Genomic DNA, 10,952 nt, shown 5'->3' with positions numbered 1-10,952 from the left:
TCTCGATTATGTAAATGGACAGCAGAAATTAAAAAGCATTGATGGGAGTATCCATAAGTTTTGCGCAGTTATTTACGGAATTATGCAATAGGCTATTTCGTTTTGTATCTGCTTTGAAAATCTAATTAAACATATGAAAAATAATAACATTAAATAATATTTATGTTAAATATCTTTTGAGTTTAAAATGAATTATGGAACAGTTTTTGTCATTGTTTGTAACACATTTTTTGTACAATAAATTCATCAACGTTTCAACAAGTTGCATTTGGAAAGTGCGTTTCTATCCACGGACAGTTAACCGAAAAGCAATGTCTACAGCAGGGTTCCCCAAATCTTACCCTGGAGGGCCAGAGCACTACAGAGTTTAGCTCCAACCCCAATCAAACTTACCCACCTGTGATTTTCTAGTAATCATGGAAAACTTGATTAGCTTGTTCAGATGTGTTTGATCAGGGTTGGAGCTAAACTCTGCAGTTGCTTCGGCCGTCCAGGGTAATATTTGGGGAACCCTGGTCTACAGAAATAGGAATCAAGGTTTTGCACAACTCACCATGGAAACAATGTTAAATTCTTACAGTTTTTCAGGTTGTTTATTCTATGAAATGTATTGCATAAAATGGGCTAAGCCCCGTCACAAAGGCTGAAGGTCTGCTCCGTACCAGTGTGCCCGCTGCAAAACTAAGTGACTGGTCGCTGTGTATGTCCATTCTCATGAAATGCATACAAAAACACGCAGTGTGATTATCGTGCTATATATACACGCCAAAATCAATTTTGCGAGCATATGAAACGCCAGTCCTTCCCGGGATTTGGCGCATGGAAATTACCTAATTATTTTGCCGTTTGACACCCAGTTTTGCCTGTTTTCACACACACTCACGCCACACATCCAATTACTCATTAAAAAAATCTGATCTTGGGCCAAGACTTGTTTGTTCCTTTTCAAACTCCCCAAAGGTACTAGATGGCGCTGATGGTGTCTGAGGCTGGCTGCACCCTGCAGTTAGTAACAGAAGAAGAGAAAGACAATGAGAGATGCCAGATGATGAGAATCTGAGCTGAGACTACAGCTTGCGCCAGCGCAAAACTTCATTTTAGCGTTAAATAATGACTGTCGGGATTTACTAAAGACACACACTGGATAATTAGTGCTGAAAAGTTGTGGTCTAGTTATTTTTGCGACTGACTTTATTGCATAGGCATTTCTAGGAGTTTACCTTTCAGACAACAAATGTATGGGAGGAGATTATTTAAACGATTCACGCAATGTGATTTCATAATGTTTGCACGTGTTATATCACTGGTATTTCAGACATTATTTAACCTCCTAAGACCTGGTGTGTCCACATACGTGGACATCACATTTTCTTTTTTTCTTTGTTTGCAGCATAATACTTAAAGCAACACTATGTAGTTTCCATGTAAAAATGACTTACAGCTCCCCCATGTGGTTGAAAAGCGCAACAGTGCCTGGTATCAGACACTCTTCTGCAGGCAGTGGGAGGGGCGGGGCTGTTTTTCCTACCCTCCACCACTACTTTCAGCAGCTAGGAGGCTGCTCAGGTTGCAACAACAGTACAATTTGTCCAGTTAAAAGTTGTTCTATCACTGAAATAATTTTAGAGACATTATTTCAAGGTAAAAAACTACATAGTGTTGCTTTAAATCTGTGTAACTGGAACCTGTTGTACACAAACATAGACACTTAAAAAAAAGAGAGTTTTTTTTAGAACTTTGTTCTAAGGGGATGATCCTGTGATTGAGATATAACTCTAGCTTTCCTCTTGACCCAGGTTCAGCCTGACCTCTCCTGGAAATCTTGCTCGCCACTTTAACCAGACTACCAAGTCTATTTTTCTTTGTCAGGGAGAGGCTTCCAAACCAAGCAGCAACACAAAAAGATCAAACCGATTCAATAAAAGCAATGAGTAATCAATTCTGCAGAAACATTAAAAGAGTTCCTAAGGAAGTACAGTCTCTGTTGGATTTTCTTTGAGACAGCATCAACCAAGGGTTCAAAACACAGTTTTTATCTAAAATGACTCCAAGATATTTGTATGTCTCCACAAGTTCAATGTCCATGCCTTTAACAACCAGAACTGTAGGGGAAGGAGGTGAAAGTAATCATTGCAAAAGTCAAATGTTGTGGTTTTCTTTTTCCTCAAATGAATCTTCAGTCTTAGGTTTTGGTTTCAAGAGATAGACTTTTATTTTTCGGACAAAATAAAAAGCCGAGCACGCCCTGGTGAATCCCCCCAGAACCAGAGTGTGGTCCAGGGAGGATCCTCCAAAATCAATCTGACCCTCTGAGCCATGACTTGGTAAATATATAGGTTTTGGTTCCCTCCCCTCCATGCTTAAAACAATATGTTACCTTCCCCTCCATGCTTAAACAATATGTTTCTGTTCAGGCTTGTAATTTGAAGAACCACATGACATTCCTCAGACCAGTGTCTCCGTCCCATGACCTATTTGACTCTAGACTATTCATTATACTGAGACCCTCTGTGACCTTTGACATTAAACTATGTGGTAGATGCACAGCTGGCCTGCATGAGTTAAGACCCCCTTTGACCTACAAACTCATGACACACACACACTGCACAAACTCATGATACACACATTGCATAAACTCATGATACACATATTGCATAATGGTAAACTGATATTCATGTAGATATAATGGTAAACTGATATTCATGTAGATTGGGATTAAAATAAACTTCTTCACTCATCCCCTGTTAGCAGACTGACAATAACAGAATAATCAGCAAACTTAAGTATGTGTCTGTCCTGGTACACACTGCGACACTGGTTAGTGTACAGGATGTACAGGAGAGAAGACAGACAGCAGCCTTGGGGGGAACCAGTAGATGTAAAAATGACTTCAGACAGGGTGCTATTGGCCCTCACACTCTGGGATCTATCAGTTAAAAAATCCAATAAACATCCCACCACATTTAAATCAAGGTTAAAATTCGTAATCAGTCTTTCAGCGAGCAGGAAGGCTACAGGTCTAAAATCATTCAAAGATTTAGAGGAGCTGCACTAGACCTTCAGCTATGTCTGCCTCACAGAATTTAACCAATATTGTCCATCTCCAGTAGGCTGTCCCTATCAGAATGCAGCAACATCAAATTAATTCATATTCACTGATATCTGAGCCACCAACTTGTGTGGCTGCATGCGTGGCATAATTTTGATAACCCTAACAAAATCTCACTTCAAGGTTTTTTGAAGAGTTGGCAGGTAACAATCCTAATCCAGCTTGTCCAGTTTCAGCCATAATACACTCTCAGCATTCACATTAAAAACAAGACTTTCAGGTTGGCTGACATACCTACTATGTCTTATTCCATTCACTCTATTATTAAAGAGCCAGTAAGATGACAATTTTAAGCATCCTATCACTATTTATAAGTACCAGACAACAGGTTTAAATGCATGCAAGGTCAAAAAACACTGTAATTTTCTCAAAATATAAATGTAAAATTACCCCATTTCTCAGAGATCCCCAAACGATTCGTGTGAAGCCATTCAACGACTCAGCCTGCCTAAACCCCACCTTTCAGTAGCCTACTCTGCTCTGATTGGTCAACTGACAGAGTGTCTTTGCACACAATGCACAGATCACAGATCAGTCTCACAGACCACAGATCGGTGGCACAGACCAACAACAGTGGAACATGTATTGACCTCGTGCTAACATGATTTACTAAGAAAACATTGTCAACATCAATACACATCATTCATCATTAATCCAAGCAATAAAAACGACGATTGAAACTAACATTTTACACTCATTTAAGCATTTATCTAAACTAACCGGGTCATAGCAAAACCGTAAATAAGCATGCGTTAGCCGTTTGCTAATGTGACTCTCTGACAGTAAATTAACAGTTTAAACACACAAAATCATTCATCATTAATCCAAACAATACAAACAACGATTGAAACTAACAATTTTACACTCATTTAAGCATTTATCTAAACTAACCGGGTCATCGCAAAACTGTAAATAAGCATGCGTTAGCCGTTTGCTAACGCATGGATTAAAGTTCTCCGTCGTAGCGACGGATTTCCGTCGATTGCAGCGAGTCTACGACGGATTTCCGTCAGTGGCAAAATTATTAAAATATATTTTCATAAAGACGCAGTGTATTCACCTTGTTAAGTGGAATGTGATCAAAGCCTGGAGTGGAGCCAAATCACGTTCCTCTCTCCACTGTAAGCGTTCTAATCACTACACACTAGATCCACTCCGGGTTTTCTGGCTGTATCTCACGTTAAACTGAGGTAACTTTATTTCTGCTAGCATGGACATACTTGTAATGCAGAAAGGACCCGATGTTTTGGACATCGATAAAGGTGTATAAGACCAATGGAGATTAACTTGGCTTAGCGAAATGAGGAAGATTGGCAAGCTTTCAGTTCGTGGGCTAAGAAATTCAAACAGCAGATCCGTTGCAGATCCGTTCCGGAGCCTATTGCTATCAGGGAGGTAATTTACGTGTCTTTGCACAGTAAGCCTAGGGTCCTGTATTTTTGGGGTAATTGATTTGTCTCGTACGTGATAGTTTTTTACTGCTACGCTGATCTAACCACTTGCTGATACAACGAGTTTGTTAAACTCTGTAAGGGGTGCTTTAAAGAAAGCGATGATAAGATGAATCCATGTGCAAAAGGTGTTTATTGTGTAAAATCCCAATAAGGGCCAGCAACCAAATCCAATCAATCAATCAATCAATCAAATTTTATTTATAGAGCGCCTTACAACAACCAAAAGGAGCACAAGGCGCTTTCCAGTAAAAACATCAACAGTAGATAATAAAATTCATCAATGGATAATAAACTATAACAACGATAGACAATAAAATATAACAACACACTATACATAAAATAGCAATAGAAACAGGGTTAATCCAACAAACGTAATCCACAAACAGGCTAAGGTTCAGGGCAGGCAGCAAAGCAATCAGAATCCAGATAAACAGGCACGGGTCAAAACAGGAACAGATACAGGTAACAGGATACAGATATACAGATACAGATTAACAGAAACAGGCAGATAAACAGACTTGGTATAGGCGATGTAATAATCAGCAGCTAACAGGTGAACAGGAAGTGACTTATATACAAAACAGACAGGAAGTGCGAAGTGAAACAGGGCAGGATGTATATCAAAATAAAAGCCAGAACAGAACGGCGTGTCAAAATAAAAGTCCAAAATGCAAAAATACACAGAATACAGAAAACAAAACCATTACAGAACCCCCCCTCTAAAGGGCGACTCCCGGAGCCCAACATACACATAATAAAGTCCAATAGAGGGTGGGCGGGCGGGCCAGGACCTCTTGGTGAAGGCAGGGCAGTTCAGGAGAGGTCCTGGGTCATATGGCCAGGATGGTCCAGGAACATGGGGCAGATGTGGGCCTGGGTCATGGGGCAGATGCGGGCCTGGGTCATGGGGCAGATGCGGGCCTGGGTCATGGGGCAGGCTAGGACCTGGGTCATGGGGCAGGCTAGGACCTGGGTCATGGGGCAGACTTGAAGCTAGGTCATTGGGCAAACATGAAGCTTGGTCATGAGGTAAGGATAGGCCTGGAACACAAGGAGAGGAAGGATCAGAGTCCACTTCGGTCTCCGCCCCGGTGTCCTCTGCCTCCTTCCTGTGTCCGGGTACTACCCCCCCCCCCCCCAAAAAAAAAAACTTGGGAAAGCTTCCACAGCCCAGGGTGGCGATGTTCCAGATGGTGGACCAGACGAATCAGATGAGTCAGTTGAGCCAGGTGAATCAGACAGGACAGGTGAGCCAGGTAAGCCAGACGAATCAGGCGGGACAGACGAATCAGATGAATCAGGCGAGTCGGGCAGATAAGATGAATCAGGCGAGTCGGGCAGATCAGATGAATCAGGCGAGTCGGGCAGATCAGATGAGTCGGGCAGATCAGATGAATCAGGCGAGTCGGGCAGATCAGATGAGTCGGGCAGATCAGATGAGTCGGGCAGATCAGATGAGTCGGGCAGATCAGATGAGTCGGGCAGATCAGATGAGTCGGGCAGATCAGATGAGTTAAGTGGTTCAGGTTCAGGGTCTTGAGGAACCTCGGGAACAACAGAGCAGAAGGCAGACCAAACGAACCACAGGGCTATGGCAAATTCAGGTAATATACTGTCTAGGAGACATACCTCTATTGTAGTCGGTTCAGGCAGGGTGGCCATCTGGACGTCAGGTGCTGGGTGGGTAGTAGCCCTCATGAGTGCAGGTGTGGTGGTGACGATGGCTCTCTGTAATTCAGGTGCAGGGATAACAGTAGTTCTCTCCAAAACAGGTGCAAGTGCAGAGACAGGCAGGATGGCGGCCATTTTGGGAACAGGCAGGATGGCGGCCATTTTAGGGACAGGCAGGGTGGCGGCCATTTTGGGGACAGGCATGGACAGAACAGGCATGACTTGGCTTTGTGTGTTGTGTAAATTCACTGGAGGTGTATCCGCAACACCCACAGTAAATGGTGAGCCACACAACAGCAATGCAAAGTCAATATAACTCTCCAGGGACCAGGCAGACATATCATGGGGCATACACAAGCGCAACCATTCATCCAGGGCATTGTAGAAAACTGGTTTTAATGTGTCCTCATCAAAATGTACTTGATTACTTAATTCCAAAAAGTCACTTACAAAATCCTCAATGGGCCGGTGGTTCTGACGGAGTGCAAGTAGTGCAAAAATGGGTTTCATGTTGCTGGTGGGAAGTTACTAACCTTCGCTGGATCTGGGTTATGGCTGATTATTCTGTAAACGGGTTGCTTTAAAGAAAGCGATGAGAAGATGAATCCATGTGCAAAAGGTGTTTATTGTGTAAAATCCCAATAAGGGCCAGCAACCAAATCCAAACAGGGTTAATCCAACAAACGTAATCCACAAACAGGCTAAGGTTCAGGGCAGGCAGCAAAGCAATCAGAATCCAGATAAACAGGCACGGGTCAAAACAGGAACAGATACAGGTAACAGAAACAGGCAGATAAACAGACTTGGTATAGGCGATGTAATAATCAGCAGGGAACAGGTGAACAGGAAGTGACTTATATACAAAACAGACAGGAAGTGCGAAGTGAAACAGGGCAGGATGTATATCAAAATAAAAGCCAGAACAGAACGGGATGTCAAAATAAAAGTCCAAAATGCAAAAATACACAGAATACAGAAAACAAAACCATTACAAACTCATGGGTAAACTTCACGTGGCACAAAGAATGACATCAAAATCCTGTGAGAACGAACCGAGAACTCATTAGACGAGACTGCTTTCGAAATGCTCTCGCAGTACTTTGATGTCACCCACCTGTCAGTTCTTGCAGTTGCATGTGCGCGTGGTCAGGAAATCTTGACGTTTGTACATGTATCCGCATTTAAAAACAAGTGATTTTAAATTGAAACAATAACAACAGTCTTAAATGTGCGCGCTGTTTCTGTATGAGGGGAATAAGCAAGTCGCGCATTCGCTTCTCTTTGAGCTTGTGAGTATTTTTGCCGCTTTATTGGCCTTAAATACACATAAGGTTATGCGTCAAAAATCCCCTCTTTGCAAGTATCCTCAAACACGACCATTTAGGATTTAGGAGAAAGTAAACAGCAGAAAAAAGGGTAAGTTACCTTTTTTGCTTATATCTGTCACTAATGTTAATCAAACAATTAATCTTTCACTGACTAAATCAATTTATACCTTTACTAAGATACATTATTGTTTATTATCCTTATTTCATCACTGACTGTTTATCCTTAGTGAGCTTGAATTTTGTTATTGTGTAATATACGCACGTTGCGCACAATGCGTTGTTTTAAGTGCATAACATTGCGAAAATAGCACCTCAGCCCTGCCTCTATTGTACAATAATAATTTGTTGATAAAGGGTACAGTCATTTAATGTAACTGTCACTATGATTACAGGCATTTTTATAGGTCCTACTCCTTCTCCATAACCCAATAGCCGATCGCTAGTGATGTTACATTTTAAACGGGCCTTCGGAGCTTGCGTTGAGCAAAAGTGGGTGTGCCAGGTGAAGCATCGATTCGAAGCTTGTGTTGTTAACATAGAAATCATGTGACCATTGACAAATGAAGCTTCACTTTCTGCTTAGTCACGTGCGCATTTCGCTTTGTGTGTCAAAATGTTCGAACCCCAGAGGTTTTTTAGCAGTTTTTTGCATTATTCACATTTTAGTCCCACATATTACTGAATAGATAGTATTGTATGTACATATACTTGTGCGTGTGAACATTATTCTATAAAATACAGTATTGAATCGTATGAATATTAACTCTTATTAATTAATACTTAAATTTTTGCCACATTTGAATGAGTAAATACATTTATTATATTGACCTTTCACACACATGTGCTCTAAGCTTTATTTGTACACATAATATTAATATTCAGCTAAAGTTCATCAGCTTGTTGCTTCAAGCTGACGGAGCTTCTTCTAGAAGCGACTGCTATATGTTTTATTAACCAAAAGATGGCGCTGTTTACGACACCCTCGTTGAGGCTTCGAATCATGGTTCGAAACAATAAGGGAAGTATCGTTGCTTGATTTGATGCTTCATTTCCCCAACACTACCAATCGCCACACTCCTTTCTCACATCTGATGAGTATTTCCTGTGTAATCACTGCCCGGAGTCGACCGGAACCGGCTGTTACACCGAAATCGGCCCAGGTGGAAACGTTGTCTGCACCTTAGTTCCGCCTGTAAGTAGTCCTGCCGTGACAAGTACTTTTGGCCTATTTCTATTTTTTGCCATCATGTTTGAAAAATATTTTGTTTTAGCCTCATGGAAGTTTTTGGTCTGTTAAAATTTGATATGAGGCTTGGAGACCATTCTTTTTCCACCTGCGCTCAGATTAAACTAATATTTAATCAAATAAATCCCATAAAGTTGAAATTAACGGATTTGCGTGTGTCCCCTATTTATCTCACAATCCAGGGAGTGCTGGCCATAACAAAGACTTTTTCAAAATAAGAGTGAAAAAATCTTTCTAAAATCTTTTTCTGCTTTATGCTTTCCTGTCTCAAATGTGTGATTTCAACCACAATGCACATTTAAAGACAAGTGATAATTGTATGATCCTGTGTGTTTTTACGTATACTTACCACAGTAAGAAGAACTGCTTAGCAATCCTGACGATTTTATCAAAGAAGAAGAAGCAGCATAGCAAACACTATTCCAGGAAATGTCTAAAGGAATATTTATATCTCTGTTCTTCAGATTGTTTCAGGTATTTTCATGATAATAAAAATATTTTGAATGATTGTGTTTTGCGAGAGTTGCTTTTTTAAATGCACGATATAAACCACACAAAATCAAAGTGATTTTAGATTGATAAGGACTTCCTACTGATCACAGAGCCATAGTACACGCACAAGCTGTGCATGAAACACAGAATCGGAGCCTTGCGATTCAGTATCGATTTCAAGCAGGTCTTTTTAACTCTTTCGCTGCCAGCATTTTAAAAAAAAGTTGCCAGCCAGCGCCAGCGTTTTTCATAATTTTCACCAAAGTTTAATGCCTTCCAGAAAATGTTTTTCTTCAGATATATAAACATACAATATACCCAGGGTGCGATTTGCCGGGGGGGATGCGTGGGATTTCCCCCTTTCTGGTCAATGTATCCCTGCCTCTGCTTAATTATTTTTATCCCCGGTGGGGATAAATTTATCCCCCTCTCAAAGTGATCAGTGCTACTACACTAGTGGCGAGACGGATCACAAAACTTATCACCGATCCGTGGTTTGATTAAAGTCAATTTTGTTTTAAAATGGGCTACATTGGCTGGCTCTGATACAGCTGCCGCGCAGCATCTCTGTATTCACCACTCTGAAGACTTGATCAATGTCCCGCCCACGGCGCTATCTGATTGGTTACAGACCAGGTTCCATCTCACGAGTAATAGCCTATCAACACTTGCGAGATGGTTATGGAGCTGTGTGTCGAAAAGATGAAATGCTGTATATTCAGCCGCATATTAATAAAGCGGGAATAAAGATCACAATCTGATTATCTGTTTATGATGACAAGCGGAGTTAGTGTCCCAGTCACACCATTGAGAATGGCAGAAGTTACACACATGATAAATGCCGATGAGGCGTTTAGCGAGGCGCGGGCGCGTCCAGTTTGCGCAAATGAGGCTAAGTGACTAACACATAATGCATCTGACTTTTCTATAATTTCACTGTAAATCACTGTAAAGCATCGCGGTGTAAAGTTAATGTTATTACTTTAAAAGCAGCATTAAAACGGTTTCTACTGTAATGGTTTAACTTTGCAATCAATACATATCATATTTATGTTTACTGTAAGTTGACACTACATTGTGCCATATAGTTTTGCCATTCAAGATTTAATTCTTGCGTGTTTTTTCGTTGTGCATGATCACAGTTCATATGTGTGGGGAAAAAAGCTATTACAGTAAAAATATTGCGTTAGGCTGCTTATGAGTTAATAAGAAAAAAGATTTTACAATTCCTGCAAATGCAGTGATGAGTTCATGTTCTCATGATTTATTTTATGAATTAAAATGTTTTAAAATGTGCTGTGGACAGAGACGCATGTCAAGAATTATAAAAAATCGTCAATAAGCTCATAATTTGTGCTAAAATAGTATAAATCTTTAGTTTTAAAACTATTTTGAAAAGCTGGTTATATTTTTATGTTTCTGCGCAAGTTCAGCAGACAGTGAGGTTCGGGTTTGTTCCGATCAGAGCTCGTGAGCGGAGAGCGCATTTCTGAATATTAGAAATATTTAACTTAGAAAAATATTTAAAAAAATAATAATATTATAATGGATTTTTGTTTAGGTCGGACAATAATTACCAAATTTCTCTCTCATATTGCTCTTCATAACCACTGAAAACAATCAAAAAAGTTAAAACTAGTGGTGGGTACAAA

This window comes from Misgurnus anguillicaudatus, chromosome 21 (assembly GCF_027580225.2).
Source record: "Misgurnus anguillicaudatus chromosome 21, ASM2758022v2, whole genome shotgun sequence".
Taxonomy (NCBI): Eukaryota; Metazoa; Chordata; class Actinopteri; order Cypriniformes; family Cobitidae; genus Misgurnus; species Misgurnus anguillicaudatus.
Note: the sequence above shows the minus strand (reverse complement) of the source record.